Source organism: Peromyscus eremicus, chromosome 1 (genome assembly GCF_949786415.1).
Source record: "Peromyscus eremicus chromosome 1, PerEre_H2_v1, whole genome shotgun sequence".
Classification (NCBI taxonomy): Eukaryota; Metazoa; Chordata; class Mammalia; order Rodentia; family Cricetidae; genus Peromyscus; species Peromyscus eremicus.
The window spans coordinates 139,203,288-139,220,698 of NC_081416.1; the positions used below are offsets into that span (position 1 = coordinate 139,203,288).

A 17,411-nucleotide genomic window follows, 5' to 3' on the forward strand; every position below is an offset into this window, starting at 1 on the left:
CATCCCCACTCTCCCAAGCCAGACTGACAGCTAGACATGGGACCTTGGACCTTGGGCTCTCTTGTAGGCACTCTAGAAATATGCTAGCTTCGGACACCCACAAGAAACAGGCGTGCTGACCTGTGTAGAAATCTGCACACTGGAGGCCTGTGGTGGAGTAGGTGGACCAGGGGACACTAAGGTCAGACTGCTGGCCTCCTGGTGGAGGAGACAGGTGTGAGAGTGCTTTTCTCTCACCCATGGTAGTGGAGGGCCCGTCTTGGCTCAAGCCAATCTCAAAGGTAGGAAAGACACCTGTTTTGTTGAGTGGTCTTCACCAGGGTGTGATTCTTCCAGGAAGGCCTGTTTGGAGGCCGGCTAGGGATCCCATGTAGGAATTGTACCCTGGGCCCCAGGCTGTAGATCAAGACTGGCTTGAGAGCTCTGCTCATGGGCAGTGGAGGGTGCCAAAGCGACTTTGGCTTGCAAGGGTGCGTTTCTGGTCATTGGAAGCCATGTGTGTTGCAACTTGTCTTGGGACGTGCCAGGCTCTCTGGCTTGCCCTTGGCGTCCCACAGAAGTTAGCTTGTGTTGATGCAGTGTTCAACTTGGCTTGCAGTCAAAATTTCCAGTACCCTTGACCATGGGCTTTCCCATGAAGACAGACTGACAGAGAGTGGCATCAATCCAGAGACAGAAGCAGAGACAGAGACAGAGACAGAGAGAGAAACCAGGAGTAAGAGAAAGAGACATGGGCAAAGAAAGAGAGTGAGAGAGGAGGTCTGGTGGACCCAGAAGGCCTGCCATGTCCTGTGGTGAAGGCCTCAGAGGAGACTTTAAGCAGTTTGAGCTCGGTCCCTCAGCATTCCTAGCGGGAGAAGGATGCAGATTTCGGGTAGCTTTGCCCACCTGGTTGTCAGAGATGTTGAGATGGGAGGAGGGAGGCTTGGTTTGGCTAGTGAGCATGGCCAGAGCTGCGTCCTAAGACTTGAGCTTGAGCCAGCAAGGTGAGCTTGCCCTGGTTTGTGAACCCCGTGCACAGTGTTTGAGGGTTGAGGTCCTCAGAGCTGATCATGGTTTTTGTTTTGGTTTTTGTTTTTTTTCTTTTTTTTTTCTCGGGAAGAGTCTGCTGGCTTGCCTGCAGTGCAGTTCCTTGATGTGTTGGCCGGGCCGAACCTGGTGTTTTGATTGCAGAGAGGGGCCAAGGTGATGTGAAAGGGCACGGAGGGAGGGAGCCAGGGCAAGGACAGGCTCTGAGACCCTGGTGAAAAGCTGTCACCGCTGTGGCAAGCCATGCTGGAGGGTGAGGGCAGGGCAGGAGTGGTGAGAGAGCAGATGTGATCTGATGTTCCCGTTGAGACGAGCCAGGCCCAGCCATCCATCCCAGAGCCAGTTGCCCGCTTCCCACTGTAATGTTGGCATGTGCTTTGATGTCTTCACAGTGTGGCATTGCGTGGCCTGCACGGCCATAGTGCGGAGAGAATGGCCCAGCATCCTTTGCCCAGGGCTGATGGCACCTGAGTGGGCCTCGAGGGAAGTTGCTTGGTGTTGGTGACCTGCAGGAGAAGGCCTGGGGCCCAAGGTAAGCCTCCCATGCATTGTCCCAGGTGCTCAGGATCCTGGGGTCTTGGTGGTGCTGCGAGGACTTACCATCCCTGCATGCCGGGCCTGTCAGCACCTGTAGCAGACTCAGGGCCTCAAGTTGCTTCCCATTTCCATGCAGGGACCCGTTGCAACCTGCCAAAGGACGGGGCATGTCTTGGTATTTCTCGCACTCCCCAACACCCACCCTGTCCTGAGTGCCCTGAAAATCCCTGTGCAAGGGCACTCCAGCGTGCTTGGATCGATGATGATTTCCAGTCAAACATTCCTTGGAAAAGCTGAACAAAATGAGTGAAAACTCAGTACCGCCGCTCTCATCGAAACTGAGGTCCTGCACCTTGGCTCACCCAAGTCCTCTGGGAGTCAGACACAGGCCTGAGAACCGCTGCGCTGCTCCTGCCCCCCTCCAGCAGTAGCCAGACTCTCTTCCCATGGGCTTGATCTCTGCCCCACTCTGCTCGCCATCACGGGCATGGGGAATAGAGAATACTTGGGGTTTGCTGGCAAGCAAGCAGCCATCCCCACTCTCCCAAGCCAGACTGACAGCTAGACATGGGACCTTGGACCTTGGGCTCTCTTGTAGGCACTCTAGAAATATGCTAGCTTCGGACACCCACAAGAAACAGGCGTGCTGACCTGGGTAGAAATCTGCACACTGGAGGCCTGTGGTGGAGTAGGTTGACCAGGGGACACTAAGGTCAGACTGCTGGCCTCCTGGTGGAGGAGACAGGTGTGAGAGTGCTTTTCTCTCACCCATGGTAGTGGAGGGCCCGTCTTGGCTCAAGCCAATCTCAAAGCTAGGAAAGACACCTGTTTTGTTGAGTGATTCTTCCAGGAAGGCCTGTTTGGAGGCCGGCTAGGGATCCCATGTAGGAATTGTACCATGGGCCCCAGGCTGTAGATCAAGACTGGCTTGAGAGCTCTGCTCATGGGCAGTGGAGGGTGCCAAAGCGACTTTGGCTTGCAAGGGTGCGTTTCTGGTCATTGGAAGCCATGTGTGTTGCAACTTGTCTTGGGACGTGCCAGGCTCTCTGGCTTGCCCTTGGCGTCCCACAGAAGTTAGCTTGTGTTGATGCAGTGTTCAACTTGGCTTGCAGTCAAAATTTCCAGTACCCTTGAACATGGGCTTTCCCATGAAGACAGACTGACAGAGAGTGGCATCAATCCAGAGACAGAAGCAGAGACAGAGACAGAGACAGAGACAGAGAGAGAAACCAGGAGTAAGAGAAAGAGACATGGGCAAAGAAAGAGAGTGAGAGAGGAGGTCTGGTGGTCCCAGAAGGCCTGCCATGTCCTGTGGTGAAGGCCTCAGAGGAGACTTTAAGCAGTTTGAGCTCAGTCCCTCAGCATTCCTAGCAGGAGAAGGATGCAGATTTCGGGTAGCTTTGCCCACCTGGTTTTCAGAGATGTTGAGATGGGAGGAGGGAGGCTTGGTTTGGCTAGTGAGCATGGCCAGAGCTGCGTCCTAAGACTTGAGCTTGAGCCAGCAAGGTGAGCTTGCCCTGGTTTGTGAACCCCGTGCACAGTGTTAGAGGGTTGAGGTCCTCAGAGCTGGCCATGGTTTTTGTTTTGGTTTTGGTTTTTTTGTTTTTTTTTTTCTCGGGAGGAGTCTGCTTGCTTGCCTGCAGTGCAGTTCCTTGATGTGTTGGCCGGGCCGAACCTGGTGGTTTGATTGCAGAGAGGGGCCAAGGTGATGTGAAAGGGCACGGAGGGAGGGAGCCAGGGCAAGGACAGGCTCTGAGACCCTGGTGAAAACCTGTCACCGCTGTGGCAAGCCATGCTGGAGGGTGAGGGCAGGGCAGGAGTGGTGAGAGAGCAGATGTGATCTGATGTTCCCATTGAGACGAGCCAGGCCCAGCCATCCATCCCAGAGCCAGTTGCCCGCTTCCCACTGTAATGTTGGCATGTGCTTTGATGTCTTCACAGTGTGGCATTGCGTGGCCTGCACGGCCATAGTGCGGAGAGAATGGCCCATCATCCTTTGCCCAGGGCTGATGGCACCTGAGTGGGCCTCGAGGGAAGTTGCTTGGTGTTGGTGACCTGCAGGAGAAGGCCTGGGGCCCAAGGTAAGCCTCCCATGCATTGTCCCAGGTGCTCAGGATACTGGGGTCTTGGTGGTGCTGCGAGGACTTACCATCCCTGCATCCCGGGCCTGTCAGCACCTGTAGCAGACTCAGGGCCTCAAGTTGCTTCCCATTTCCATGCAGGGACCCGTTGCAACCTGCCAAAGGACGGGGCATGTCTTGGTATTTCTCGCACTCCCCAACACCCACCCTGTCCTGAGTGCCCTGAAAATCCCTGTGCAAGGGCACTCCAGCGTGCTTGGATCGATGATGATTTCCAGTCAAACATTCCTTGGAAAAGCTGAACAAAATGAGTGAAAACTCAGTACCGCCGCTCTCATCGAAACTGAGGTCCTGCACCTTGGCTCACCCAAGTCCTCTGGGAGTCAGACACAGGCCTGAGAACCGCTGCGCTGCTCCTGCCCCCCTCCAGCAGTAGCCAGACTCTCTTCCCATGGGCTTGATCTCTGCCCCACTCTGCTCGCCATCACGGGCATGGGGAATAGAGAATACTTGGGGTTTGCTGGCAAGCAAGCGGCCATCCCCACTCTCCCAAGCCAGACTGACAGCTAGACATGGGACCTTGGACTTTGGGCTCTCTTGTAGGCACTCTAGAAATATGCTAGCTTCGGACACCCACAAGAAACAGGCGTGCTGACCTGTGTAGAAATCTGCACACTGGAGGCCTGTGGTGGAGTAGGTGGACCAGGGACACTAAGGTCAGACTGCTGGCCTCCTGGTGGAGGAGACAGGTGTGAGAGTGCTTTTCTCTCACCCATGGTAGTGGAGGGCCCGTCTTGGCTCAAGCCAATCTCAAAGGTAGGAAAGACACCTGTTTTGTTGAGTGGTCTTCACCAGGGTGTGATTCTTCCAGGAAGGCCTGTTTGGAGGCCGGCTAGGGATCCCATGTAGGAATTGTACCCTGGGCCCCAGGCTGTAGATCAAGACTGGCTTGAGAGCTCTGCTCATGGGCAGTGGAGGGTGCCAAAGTGACTTTGGCTTGCAAGGGTGCGTTTCTGGTCATTGGAAGCCATGTGTGTTGCAACTTGTCTTGGGACGTGCCAGGCTCTCTGGCTTGCCCTTGGCGTCCCACAGAAGTTAGCTTGTGTTGATGCAGTGTTCAACTTGGCTTGTGGTCAAAATTTCCAGTACCCTTGAACATGGGCTTTCCCATGAAGACAGACTGACAGAGAGTGGCATCAATCCAGAGACAGAAGCAGAGACAGAGACAGAGACAGAGAGAGAAACCAGGAGTAAGAGAAAGAGACATGGGCAAAGAAAGAGAGTGAGAGAGGAGGTCTGGTGGACCCAGAAGGCCTGCCATGTCCTGTGGTGAAGGCCTCAGAGGAGACTTTAAGCAGTTTGAGCTCGGTCCCTCAGCATTCCTAGCGGGAGAAGGATGCAGATTTCGGGTAGCTTTGCCCACCTGGTTGTCAGAGATGTTGAGATGGGAGGAGGGAGGCTTGGTTTGGCTAGTGAGCATGGCCAGAGCTGCGTCCTAAGACTTGAGCTTGAGCCAGCAAGGTGAGCTTGCCCTGGTTTGTGAACCCCGTGCACAGTGTTAGAGGGTTGAGGTCCTCAGAGCTGGCCATGGTTTTTGTTTTGGTTTTTGTTTTTGTTTTTTTTTTTTTCTCGGGAGGAGTCTGCTTGCTTGCCTGCAGTGCAGTTCCTTGATGTGTTGGCCGGGCCGAACCTGGTGGTTTGATTGCAGAGAGGGGCCAAGGTGATGTGAAAGGGCACGGAGGGAGGGAGCCAGGGCAAGGACAGGCTCTGAGACCCTGGTGAAAACCTGTCACCGCTGTGGCAAGCCATGCTGGAGGGTGAGGGCAGGGCAGGAGTGGTGAGAGAGCAGATGTGATCTGATGTTCCCATTGAGACGAGCCAGGCCCAGCCATCCATCCCAGAGCCAGTTGCCCGCTTCCCACTGTAATGTTGGCATGTGCTTTGATGTCTTCACAGTGTGGCATTGCGTGGCCTGCACGGCCATAGTGCGGAGAGAATGGCCCAGCATCCTTTGCCCAGGGCTGATGGCACCTGAGTGGGCCTCGAGGGAAGTTGCTTGGTGTTGGTGACCTGCAGGAGAAGGCCTGGGGCCCAAGGTAAGCCTCCCATGCATTGTCCCAGGTGCTCAGGATCCTGGGGTCTTGGTGGTGCTGCGAGGACTTACCATCCCTGCCTCCCGGGCCTGTCAGCACCTGTAGCAGACTCAGGGCCTCAAGTTGCTTCCCATTTCCATGCAGGGACCCGTTGCAACCTGCCAAAGGACGGGGCATGTCTTGGTATTTCTCGCACTCCCCAACACCCACCCTGTCCTGAGTGCCCTGAAAATCCCTGTGCAAGGGCACTCCAGCGTGCTTGGATCGATGATGATTTCCAGTCAAACATTCCTTGGAAAAGCTGAACAAAATGAGTGAAAACTCAGTACCGCCGCTCTCATCGAAACTGAGGTCCTGCACCTTGGCTCACCCAAGTCCTCTGGGAGTCAGACACAGGCCTGAGAACCGCTGCGCTGCTCCTGCCCCCCTCCAGCAGTAGCCAGACTCTCTTCCCATGGGCTTGATCTCTGCCCCACTCTGCTCGCCATCACGGGCATGGGGAATAGAGAATACTTGGGGTTTGCTGGCAAGCAAGCGGCCATCCCCACTCTCCCAAGCCAGACTGACAGCTAGACATGGGACCTTGGACTTTGGGCTCTCTTGTAGGCACTCTAGAAATATGCTAGCTTCGGACACCCACAAGAAACAGGCGTGCTGACCTGTGTAGAAATCTGCACACTGGAGGCCTGTGGTGGAGTAGGTGGACCAGGGGACACTAAGGTCAGACTGCTGGCCTCCTGGTGGAGGAGACAGGTGTGAGAGTGCTTTTCTCTCACCCATGGTAGTGGAGGGCCCGTCTTGGCTCAAGCCAATCTCAAAGGTAGGAAAGACACCTGTTTTGTTGAGTGGTCTTCACCAGGGTGTGATTCTTCCAGGAAGGCCTGTTTGGAGGCCGGCTAGGGATCCCATGTAGGAATTGTACCCTGGGCCCCAGGCTGTAGATCAAGACTGGCTTGAGAGCTCTGCTCATGGGCAGTGGAGGGTGCCAAAGCGACTTTGGCTTGCAAGGGTGCGTTTCTGGTCATTGGAAGCCATGTGTGTTGCAACTTGTCTTGGGACGTGCCAGGCTCTCTGGCTTGCCCTTGGCGTCCCACAGAAGTTAGCTTGTGTTGATGCAGTGTTCAACTTGGCTTGTGGTCAAAATTTCCAGTACCCTTGAACATGGGCTTTCCCATGAAGACAGACTGACAGAGAGTGGCATCAATCCAGAGACAGAAGCAGAGACAGAGACAGAGACAGAGAGAGAAACCAGGAGTAAGAGAAAGAGACATGGGCAAAGAAAGAGAGTGAGAGAGGAGGTCTGGTGGACCCAGAAGGCCTGCCATGTCCTGTGGTGAAGGCCTCAGAGGAGACTTTAAGCAGTTTGAGCTCGGTCCCTCAGCATTCCTAGCGGGAGAAGGATGCAGATTTCGGGTAGCTTTGCCCACCTGGTTGTCAGAGATGTTGAGATGGGAGGAGGGAGGCTTGGTTTGGCTAGTGAGCATGGCCAGAGCTGCGTCCTAAGACTTGAGCTTGAGCCAGCAAGGTGAGCTTGCCCTGGTTTGTGAACCCCGTACACAGTGTTAGAGGGTTGAGGTCCTCAGAGCTGGCCATGGTTTTTCTTTTGGTTTTTGTTTTTTTGTTTTTTTCTCGGGAGGAGTCTGCTTGCTTGCCTGCAGTGCAGTTCCTTGATGTGTTGGCCGGGCCGAACCTGGTGGTTTGATTGCAGAGAGGGGCCAAGGTGATGTGAAAGGGCACGGAGGGTGGATGCCAGGGCAAGGACAGGCTCTGAGACCCTGGTGAAAACCTGTCACCGCTGTGGCAAGCCATGCTGGAGGGTGAGGGCAGGGCAGGAGTGGTGAGAGAGCAGATGTGATCTGATGTTCCCATTGAGACGAGCCAGGCCCAGCCATCCATCCCAGAGCCAGTTGCCCGCTTCCCACTGTAATGTTGGCATGTGCTTTGATGTCTTCACAGTGTGGCATTGCGTGGCCTGCACGGCCATAGTGCGGAGAGAATGGCCCAGCATCCTTTGCCCAGGGCTGATGGCACCTGAGTGGGCCTCGAGGGAAGTTGCTTGGTGTTGGTGACCTGCAGGAGAAGGCCTGGGGCCCAAGGTAAGCCTCCCATGCATTGTCCCAGGTGCTCAGGATCCTGGGGTCTTGGTGGTGCTGCAAGGACTTACCATCCCTGCATCCCGGGCCTGTCAGCACCTGTAGCAGACTTAGGGCCTCAAGTTGCTTCCCATTTCCATGCAGGGACCCGTTGCAACCTGCCAAAGGACGGGGCATGTCTTGGTATTTCTCGCACTCCCCAACACCCACCCTGTCCTGAGTGCCCTGAAAATCCCTGTGCAAGGGCACTCCAGCGTGCTTGGATCGATGATGATTTCCAGTCAAACATTCCTTGGAAAAGCTGAACAAAATGAGTGAAAACTCAGTACCGCCGCTCTCATGGAAACTGAGGTCCTGCACCTTGGCTCACCCAAGTCCTCTGGGAGTCAGACACAGGCCTGAGAACCGCTGCGCTGCTCCTGCCCCCCTCCAGCAGTAGCCAGACTCTCTTCCCATGGGCTTGATCTCTGCCCCACTCTGCTCGCCATCACGGGCATGGGGAAAAGAGAAAACTTGGGGTTTGCTGGCAAGCAAGCAGCCATCACCACTCTCCCAAGCCAGACTGATAGCTAGACATGGGACCTTGGACCTTGGGCTCTCTTGTAGGCACTCTAGAAATATGCTAGCTTCGGACACCCACAAGAAACAGGCGTGCTGACCTGTGTAGAAATCTGCACACTGGAGGCCTGTGGTGGAGTAGGTTGACCAGGGGACACTAAGGTCAGACTGCTGGCCTCCTGGTGGAGGAGACAGGTGTGAGAGTGCTTTTCTCTCACCCACGGTAGTGGAGGGCCCGTCTTGGCTCAAGCCAATCTCAAAGCTAGGAAAGACACCTGTTTTGTTGAGTGATTCTTCCAGGAAGGCCTGTTTGGAGGCCGGCTAGGGATCCCATGTAGGAATTGTACCCTGGGCCCCAGGCTGTAGATCAAGACTGGCTTGAGAGCTCTGCTCATGGGCAGTGGAGTGTGCCAAAGTGACTTTGGCTTGCAAGGGTGCGTTTCTGGTCATTGGAAGCCATGTGTGTTGCAACTTGTCTTGGGACGTGCCAGGCTCTCTGGCTTGCCCTTGGCGTCCCACAGAAGTTAGCTTGTGTTGATGCAGTGTTCAACTTGGCTTGTGGTCAAAATTTCCAGTACCCTTGAACATGGGCTTTCCCATGAAGACAGACTGACAGAGAGTGGCATCAATCCAGAGACAGAAGCAGAGACAGAGACAGAGACAGAGAGAGAAACCAGGAGTAAGAGAAAGAGACATGGGCAAAGAAAGAGAGTGAGAGAGGAGGTCTGGTGGACCCAGAAGGCCTGCCATGTCCTGTGGTGAAGGCCTCAGAGGAGACTTTAAGCAGTTTGAGCTCGGTCCCTCAGCATTCCTAGCGGGAGAAGGATGCAGATTTCGGGTAGCTTTGCCCACCTGGTTGTCAGAGATGTTGAGATGGGAGGAGGGAGGCTTGGTTTGGCTAGTGAGCATGGCCAGAGCTGCGTCCTAAGACTTGAGCTTGAGCCAGCAAGGTGAGCTTGCCCTGGTTTGTGAACCCCGTGCACAGTGTTAGAGGGTTGAGGTCCTCAGAGCTGGCCATGGTTTTTGTTTTGGTTTTTGTTTTTGTTTTTTTTTTTTTCCTCGGGAGGAGTCTGCTTGCTTGCCTGCAGTGCAGTTCCTTGATGTGTTGGCCGGGCCGAACCTGGTGGTTTGATTGCAGAGAGGGGCCAAGGTGATGTGAAAGGGCACGGAGGGAGGGAGCCAGGGCAAGGACAGGCTCTGAGACCCTGGTGAAAACCTGTCACCGCTGTGGCAAGCCATGCTGGAGGGTGAGGGCAGGGCAGGAGTGGTGAGAGAGCAGATGTGATCTGATGTTCCCATTGAGACGAGCCAGGCCCAGCCATCCATCCCAGAGCCAGTTGCCCGCTTCCCACTGTAATGTTGGCATGTGCTTTGATGTCTTCACAGTGTGGCATTGCGTGGCCTGCACGGCCATAGTGCGGAGAGAATGGCCCAGCATCCTTTGCCCAGGGCTGATGGCACCTGAGTGGGCCTCGAGGGAAGTTGCTTGGTGTTGGTGACCTGCAGGAGAAGGCCTGGGGCCCAAGGTAAGCCTCCCATGCATTGTCCCAGGTGCTCAGGATCCTGGGGTCTTGGTGGTGCTGCGAGGACTTACCATCCCTGCATCCTGGGCCTGTCAGCACCTGTAGCAGACTCAGGGCCTCAAGTTGCTTCCCATTTCCATGCAGGGACCCGTTGCAACCTGCCAAAGGACGGGGCATGTCTTGGTATTTCTCGCACTCCCCAACACCCACCCTGTCCTGAGTGCCCTGAAAATCCCTGTGCAAGGGCACTCCAGCGTGCTTGGATCGATGATGATTTCCAGTCAAACATTCCTTGGAAAAGCTGAACAAAATGAGTGAAAACTCAGTACCGCCGCTCTCATCGAAACTGAGGTCCTGCACCTTGGCTCACCCAAGTCCTCTGGGAGTCAGACACAGGCCTGAGAACCGCTGCGCTGCTCCTGCCCCCCTCCAGCAGTAGCCAGACTCTCTTCCCATGGGCTTGATCTCTGCCCCACTCTGCTCGCCATCACGGGCATGGGGAATAGAGAATACTTGGGGTTTGCTGGCAAGCAAGCGGCCATCCCCACTCTCCCAAGCCAGACTGACAGCTAGACATGGGACCTTGGACTTTGGGCTCTCTTGTAGGCACTCTAGAAATATGCTAGCTTCGGACACCCACAAGAAACAGGCGTGCTGACCTGTGTAGAAATCTGCACACTGGAGGCCTGTGGTGGAGTAGGTGGACCAGGGGACACTAAGGTCAGACTGCTGGCCTCCTGGTGGAGGAGACAGGTGTGAGAGTGCTTTTCTCTCACCCATGGTAGTGGAGGGCCCGTCTTGGCTCAAGCCAATCTCAAAGGTAGGAAAGACACCTGTTTTGTTGAGTGGTCTTCACCAGGGTGTGATTCTTCCAGGAAGGCGTGTTTGGAGGCCGGCTAGGGATCCCATGTAGGAATTGTACCCTGGGCCCCAGGCTGTAGATCAAGACTGGCTTGAGAGCTCTGCTCATGGGCAGTGGAGGGTGCCAAAGCGACTTTGGCTTGCAAGGGTGCGTTTCTGGTCATTGGAAGCCATGTGTGTTGCAACTTGTCTTGGGACGTGCCAGGCTCTCTGGCTTGCCCTTGGCGTCCCACAGAAGTTAGCTTGTGTTGATGCAGTGTTCAACTTGGCTTGTGGTCAAAATTTCCAGTACCCTTGAACATGGGCTTTCCCATGAAGACAGACTGACAGAGAGTGGCATCAATCCAGAGACAGAAGCAGAGACAGAGACAGAGACAGAGAGAGAAACCAGGAGTAAGAGAAAGAGACATGGGCAAAGAAAGAGAGTGAGAGAGGAGGTCTGGTGGACCCAGAAGGCCTGCCATGTCCTGTGGTGAAGGCCTCAGAGGAGACTTTAAGCAGTTTGAGCTCGGTCCCTCAGCATTCCTAGCAGGAGAAGGATGCAGATTTCGGGTAGCTTTGCCCACCTGGTTGTCAGAGATGTTGAGATGGGAGGAGGGAGGCTTGGTTTGGCTAGTGAGCATGGCCAGAGCTGCGTCCTAAGACTTGAGCTTGAGCCAGCAAGGTGAGCTTGCCCTGGTTTGTGAACCCCGTACACAGTGTTAGAGGGTTGAGGTCCTCAGAGCTGGCCATGGTTTTTGTTTTTGTTTTTGTTTTTTTGTTTTTTTCTCGGGAGGAGTCTGCTTGCTTGCCTGCAGTGCAGTTCCTTGATGTGTTGGCCGGGCCGAACCTGGTGGTTTGATTGCAGAGAGGGGCCAAGGTGATGTGAAAGGGCACGGAGGGTGGGTGCCAGGGCAAGGACAGGCTCTGAGACCCTGGTGAAAACCTGTCACCGCTGTGGCAAGCCATGCTGGAGGGTGAGGGCAGGGCAGGAGTGGTGAGAGAGCAGATGTGATCTGATGTTCCCATTGAGACGAGCCAGGCCCAGCCATCCATCCCAGAGCCAGTTGCCCGCTTCCCACTGTAATGTTGGCATGTGCTTTGATGTCTTCACAGTGTGGCATTGCGTGGCCTGCACGGCCATAGTGCGGAGAGAATGGCCCAGCATCCTTTGCCCAGGGCTGATGGCACCTGAGTGGGCCTCGAGGGAAGTTGCTTGGTGTTGGTGACCTGCAGGAGAAGGCCTGGGGCCCAAGGTAAGCCTCCCATGCATTGTCCCAGGTGCTCAGGATCCTGGGGTCTTGGTGGTCCTGCGAGGACTTACCATCCCTGCCTCCCGGGCCTGTCAGCACCTGTAGCAGACTCAGGGCCTCAAGTTGCTTCCCATTTCCATGCAGGGACCCGTTGCAACCTGCCAAAGGACGGGGCATGTCTTGGTATTTCTCGCACTCCCCAACACCCACCCTGTCCTGAGTGCCCTGAAAATCCCTGTGCAAGGGCACTCCAGCGTGCTTGGATTGATGATGATTTCCAGTCAAACATTCCTTGGAAAAGCTGAACAAAATGAGTGAAAACTCAGTACCGCCGCTCTCATCGAAACTGAGGTCCTGCACCTTGGCTCACCCAAGTCCTCTGGGAGTCAGACACAGGCCTGAGAACCGCTGCGCTGCTCCTGCCCCCCTCCAGCAGTAGCCAGACTCTCTTCCCATGGGCTTGATCTCTGCCCCACTCTGCTCGCCATCACGGGCATGGGGAATAGAGAATACTTGGGGTTTGCTGGCAAGCAAGCGGCCATCCCCACTCTCCCAAGCCAGACTGACAGCTAGACATGGGACCTTGGACCTTGGGCTCTCTTGTAGGCACTCTAGAAATATGCTAGCTTCGGACACCCACAAGAAACAGGCGTGCTGACCTGTGTAGAAATCTGCACACTGGAGGCCTGTGGTGGAGTAGGTGGACCAGGGGACACTAAGGTCAGACTGCTGGCCTCCTGGTGGAGGAGACAGGTGTGAGAGTGCTTTTCTCTCACCCATGGTAGTGGAGGGCCCGTCTTGGCTCAAGCCAATCTCAAAGGTAGGAAAGACACCTGTTTTGTTGAGTGGTCTTCACCAGGGTGTGATTCTTCCAGGAAGGCCTGTTTGGAGGCCGGCTAGGGATCCCATGTAGGAATTGTACCCTGGGCCCCAGGCTGTAGATCAAGACTGGCTTGAGAGCTCTGCTCATGGGCAGTGGAGGGTGCCAAAGCGACTTTGGCTTGCAAGGGTGCGTTTCTGGTCATTGGAAGCCATGTGTGTTGCAACTTGTCTTGGGACGTGCCAGGCTCTCTGGCTTGCCCTTGGCGTCCCACAGAAGTTAGCTTGTGTTGATGCAGTGTTCAACTTGGCTTGCAGTCAAAATTTCCAGTACCCTTGAACATGGGCTTTCCCATGAAGACAGACTGACAGAGAGTGGCATCAATCCAGAGACAGAAGCAGAGACAGAGACAGAGACAGAGAGAGAAACCAGGAGTAAGAGAAAGAGACATGGGCAAAGAAAGAGAGTGATAGAGGAGGTCTGGTGGACCCAGAAGGCCTGCCATGTCCTGTGGTGAAGGCCTCAGAGGAGACTTTAAGCAGTTTGAGCTCGGTCCCTCAGCATTCCTAGCAGGAGAAGGATGCAGATTTCGGGTAGCTTTGCCCACCTGGTTGTCAGAGATGTTGATATGGGAGGAGGGAGGCTTGGTTTGGCTAGTGAGCATGGCCAGAGCTTCGTCCTAAGACTTGAGCTTGAGCCAGCAAGGTGAGCTTGCCCTGGTTTGTGAACCCCGTGCACAGTGTTAGAGGGCTGAGGTCCTCAGAGCTGGCCATGGTTTTTGTTTTGGTTTTTGTTTTTTTTTTTTTCTCGGGAGGAGTCTGCTTGCTTGCCTGCAGTGCAGTTCCTTGATGTGTTGGCCGGGCCAAACCTGGTGGTTTGATTGCAGAGAGGGGCCAAGGTGATGTGAAAGGGCACGGAGGGAGGGAGCCAGGGCAAGGACAGGCTCTGAGACCCTGGTGAAAACCTGTCACCGCTGTGGCAAGCCATGCTGGAGGGTGAGGGCAGGGCAGGAGTGGTGAGAGAGCAGATGTGATCTGATGTTCCCATTGAAATGAGCCAGGCCCAGCCATCCATCCCAGAGCCAGTTGCCCGCTTCCCACTGTAATGTTGGCATGTGCTTTGATGTCTTCACAGTGTGGCATTGCGTGGCATGCACGGCCATAGTGCGGAGAGAATGGCCCAGCATCCTTTGCCCAGGGCTGATGGCACCTGAGTGGGCCTCGAGGGAAGTTGCTTGGTGTTGGTGACCTGCAGGAGAAGGCCTGGGGCCCAAGGTAAGCCTCCCATGCATTGTCCCAGGTGCTCAGGATCCTGGGGTCTTGGTGGTGCTGCGAGGACTTACCATCCCTGCCTCCCGGGCCTGTCAGCACCTGTAGCAGACTTAGGGCCTCAAGTTGCTTCCCATTTCCATGCAGGGACCCGTTGCAACCTGCCAAAGGACGGGGCATGTCTTGGTATTTCTCGCACTCCCCAACACCCACCCTGTCCTGAGTGCCCTGAAAATCCCTGTGCAAGGGCACTCCAGCGTGCTTGGATCGATGATGATTTCCAGTCAAACATTCCTTGGAAAAGCTGAACAAAATGAGTGAAAACTCAGTACCGCTGCTCTCATGGAAACTGAGGTCCTGCACCTTGGCTCACCCAAGTCCTCTGGGAGTCAGACAAAGGCCTGAGAACCGCTGCGCTGCTCCTGCCCCCCTCCAGCAGTAGCCAGACTCTCTTCCCATGGGCTTGATCTCTGCCCCACTCTGCTCGCCATCACGGGCATGGGGAAAAGAGAAAACTTGGGGTTTGCTGGCAAGCAAGCAGCCATCACCACTCTCCCAAGCCAGACTGATAGCTAGACATGGGACCTTGGACCTTGGGCTCTCTTGTAGGCACTCTAGAAATATGCTAGCTTCGGACACCCACAAGAAACAGGCGTGCTGACCTGTGTAGAAATCTGCACACTGGAGGCCTGTGGTGGAGTAGGTTGACCAGGGGACACTAAGGTCAGACTGCTGGCCTCCTGGTGGAGGAGACAGGTGTGAGAGTGTTTTTCTCTCACCCACGGTAGTGGAGGGCCCGTCTTGGCTCAAGCCAATCTCAAAGCTAGGAAAGACACCTGTTTTGTTGAGTGATTCTTCCAGGAAGGCCTGTTTGGAGGCCGGCTAGGGATCCCATGTAGGAATTGTACCATGGGCCCCAGGCTGTAGATCAAGACTGGCTTGAGAGCTCTGCTCATGGGCAGTGGAGGGTGCCAAAGCGACTTTGGCTTGCAAGGGTGCGTTTCTGGTCATTGGAAGCCATGTGTGTTGCAACTTGTCTTGGGACGTGCCAGGCTCTCTGGCTTGCCCTTGGCGTCCCACAGAAGTTAGCTTGTGTTGATGCAGTGTTCAACTTGGCTTGCAGTCAAAATTTCCAGTACCCTTGAACATGGGCTTTCCCATGAAGACAGACTGACAGAGAGTGGCATCAATCCAGAGACAGAAGCAGAGACAGAGACAGAGACAGAGAGAGAAACCAGGAGTAAGAGAAAGAGACATGGGCAAAGAAAGAGAGTGAGAGAGGAGGTCTGGTGGACCCAGAAGGCCTGCCATGTCCTGTGGTGAAGGCCTCAGAGGAGACTTTAAGCAGTTTGAGCTCGGTCCCTCAGCATTCCTAGCAGGAGAAGGATGCAGATTTCGGGTAGCTTTGCCCACCTGGTTGTCAGAGATGTTGATATGGGAGGAGGGAGGCTTGGTTTGGCTAGTGAGCATGGCCAGAGCTGCGTCCTAAGACTTGAGCTTGAGCCAGCAAGGTGAGCTTGCCCTGGTTTGTGAACCCCGTGCACAGTGTTAGAGGGCTGAGGTCCTCAGAGCTGGCCATGGTTTTTGTTTTGGTTTTTGTTTTTTTTTTTTTCTCGGGAGGAGTCTGCTTGCTTGCCTGCAGTGCAGTTCCTTGATGTGTTGGCCGGGCCGAACCTGGTGGTTTGATTGCAGAGAGGGGCCAAGGTGATGTGAAAGGGCACGGAGGGAGGGAGCCAGGGCAAGGACAGGCTCTGAGACCCTGGTGAAAACCTGTCACCGCTGTGGCAAGCCATGCTGGAGGGTGAGGGCAGGGCAGGAGTGGTGAGAGAGCAGATGTGATCTGATGTTCCCATTGAGACGAGCCAGGCCCAGCCATCCATCCCAGAGCCAGTTGCCCGCTTCCCACTGTAATGTTGGCATGTGCTTTGATGTCTTCACAGTGTGGCATTGCGTGGCCTGCACGGCCATAGTGCGGAGAGAATGGCCCAGCATCCTTTGCCCAGGGCTGATGGCACCTGAGTGGGCCTCGAGGGAAGTTGCTTGGTGTTGGTGACCTGCAGGAGAAGGCCTGGGGCCCAAGGTAAGCCTCCCATGCATTGTCCCAGGTGCTCAGGATCCTGGGGTCTTGGTGGTGCTGCGAGGACTTACCATCCCTGCATCCCGGGCCTGTCAGCACCTGTAGCAGACTCAGGGCCTCAAGTTGCTTCCCATTTCCATGCAGGGACCCGTTGCAACCTGCCAAAGGACAGGGCATGTCTTGGTATTTCTCGCACTCCCCAACACCCACCCTGTCCTGAGTGCCCTGAAAATCCCTGTGCAAGGGCACTCCAGCGTGCTTGTACCGATGATGATTTCCAGTCAAACATTCCTTGGAAAAGCTGAACAAAATGAGTGAAAACTCAGTACCGCCGCTCTCATCGAAACTGAGGTCCTGCACCTTGGCTCACCCAAGTCCTCTGGGAGTCAGACACAGGCCTGAGAACCGCTGCGCTGCTCCTGCCCCCCTCCAGCAGTAGCCAGACTCTCTTCCCATGGGCTTGATCTCTGCCCCACTCTGCTCGCCATCACGGGCATGGGGAAAAGAGAATACTTGGGGTTTGCTGGCAAGCAAGCGGCCATCCCCACTCTCCCAAGCCAGACTGACAGCTAGACATGGGACCTTGGACCTTGGGCTCTCTTGTAGGCACTCTAGAAATATGCTAGCTTCGGACACCCACAAGAAACAGGCGTGCTGACCTGTGTAGAAATCTGCACACTGGAGGCCTGTGGTGGAGTAGGTGGACCAGGGGACACTAAGGTCAGACTGCTGGCCTCCTGGTGGAGGAGACAGGTGTGAGAGTGCTTTTCTCTCACCCATGGTAGTGGAGGGCCCGTCTTGGCTCAAGCCAATCTCAAAGCTAGGAAAGACACCTGTTTTGTTGAGTGGTCTTCACCAGGGTGTGATTCTTCCAGGAAGGCCTGTGTGGAGGCCGGCTAGGGATCCCATGTAGGAATTGTACCCTGGGCCCCAGGCTGTAGATCAAGACTGGCTTGAGAGCTCTGCTCATGGGCAGTGGAGGGTGCCAAAGCGACTTTGGCTTGCAAGGGTGCGTTTCTGGTCATTGGAAGCCATGTGTGTTGCAACTTGTCTTGGGACGTGCCAGGCTCTCTGGCATGCCCTTGGCGTCCCACAGAAGTTAGCTTGTGTTGATGCAGTGTTCAACTTGGCTTGCAGTCAAAATTTCCAGTACCCTTGAACATGGGCTTTCCCATGAAGACAGACTGACAGAGAGTGGCATCAATCCAGAGACAGAAGCAGAGACAGAGACAGAGACAG

General features: G+C 55.2%; 8 non-coding genes across 8 annotated transcripts; all 8 read left to right on the top strand.

The window, feature by feature from the left end:
• The first annotated feature begins 1,819 nt into the window (after positions 1-1,819).
• Positions 1,820-1,913, top strand: LOC131903054 (small nucleolar RNA SNORD116). Its single transcript, XR_009377314.1, has one exon. It is a non-coding gene; the product is annotated as a small nucleolar RNA SNORD116 (small nucleolar RNA).
• A 1,992-nt stretch (positions 1,914-3,905) lies between these two features.
• On the top strand, positions 3,906-3,999 carry LOC131903055 (small nucleolar RNA SNORD116). The gene has a single exon (XR_009377315.1). It is a non-coding gene; the product is annotated as a small nucleolar RNA SNORD116 (small nucleolar RNA).
• Positions 4,000-6,001: 2,002 nt separating this feature from the next.
• LOC131903056 (small nucleolar RNA SNORD116) lies at positions 6,002-6,095 on the top strand. Its single transcript, XR_009377316.1, has one exon. It is a non-coding gene; the product is annotated as a small nucleolar RNA SNORD116 (small nucleolar RNA).
• Positions 6,096-8,094: 1,999 nt separating this feature from the next.
• On the top strand, positions 8,095-8,188 carry LOC131903159 (small nucleolar RNA SNORD116). Its single transcript, XR_009377412.1, has one exon. It is a non-coding gene; the product is annotated as a small nucleolar RNA SNORD116 (small nucleolar RNA).
• Positions 8,189-10,175: 1,987 nt separating this feature from the next.
• Positions 10,176-10,269, top strand: LOC131903057 (small nucleolar RNA SNORD116). Its single transcript, XR_009377317.1, has one exon. It is a non-coding gene; the product is annotated as a small nucleolar RNA SNORD116 (small nucleolar RNA).
• Positions 10,270-12,268: 1,999 nt separating this feature from the next.
• Positions 12,269-12,362, top strand: LOC131903165 (small nucleolar RNA SNORD116). The gene has a single exon (XR_009377418.1). It is a non-coding gene; the product is annotated as a small nucleolar RNA SNORD116 (small nucleolar RNA).
• A 1,997-nt stretch (positions 12,363-14,359) lies between these two features.
• Positions 14,360-14,453, top strand: LOC131903171 (small nucleolar RNA SNORD116). Its single transcript, XR_009377423.1, has one exon. It is a non-coding gene; the product is annotated as a small nucleolar RNA SNORD116 (small nucleolar RNA).
• A 1,980-nt stretch (positions 14,454-16,433) lies between these two features.
• Positions 16,434-16,527, top strand: LOC131903177 (small nucleolar RNA SNORD116). Its single transcript, XR_009377428.1, has one exon. It is a non-coding gene; the product is annotated as a small nucleolar RNA SNORD116 (small nucleolar RNA).
• The last annotated feature ends 884 nt before the right edge of the window (positions 16,528-17,411 follow it).